This window comes from Bremia lactucae (genome assembly GCF_004359215.1).
Source record: "Bremia lactucae strain SF5 chromosome Unknown BlacSF5_NotPlaced_200_SHOA01000120.1_2678225bp, whole genome shotgun sequence".
Lineage (NCBI taxonomy): Eukaryota > Oomycota > Peronosporomycetes > Peronosporales > Peronosporaceae > Bremia > Bremia lactucae.
The window spans coordinates 2160041-2160709 of record NW_027152213.1 but is presented as its reverse complement, the minus strand read 5'-3'; positions in this window follow the sequence as shown (position 1 = coordinate 2160709).

Genomic DNA, 669 nt, shown 5'->3' with positions numbered 1-669 from the left:
GTAGTGAGAAGGGCGATGACAAGTAGTCATGCGTCCAATAGTACCGCACAGAGCCGAGAGCCTGTGGCAGTAGACGGCGAGCTGACACGAAGTCATGCGTCGCATAAACCGGCACAGTGCCAAGAGCCTGGTGCGGTTGGAAGGGGTGCGTTAGCCAGGAGTGCAACGGCACCCGCTTCCCAGAAAAAGGTCGTGGTGACTCGAAGAACGAGTACCCGACAGATTAGGACGATCAAAGGCACGTCTAAACGAGTGACCTTTGGATCATTCTCTAATAAAGAGAAGGGCCTTCGAACGAGGTGTTCGAGGCCGTCAAAGACGAAATTGCGGAGGCATCTTCAGTTGAGGTGCTCCGGCAAGTCTTTAAATCTGCCGAGGAGAGAGTATATCTCCCGGAGATGTCGTGGGATCTGTCCCTTGCCGAATTAAAGGAAGGAAATATCCACGAATTAGTCACACCAGTTCCAGGAGCGAACTTGTTGGACTGTTGCTCGTCGTCCACAATGGACGAGAGCGTCCTAGAAACGGACAAAAAGAAGCGGTACGCTGCTCAAGGCTGGGATGCCTTGAGAGACAGTCCGTTCTTTGAGGTTCTGTGGAAACATCGTGATGTGTTCCCAGAAAAAGTGCCGAGCCGCCTACCAGCAGACAGGAGCATCGGGCACGAAA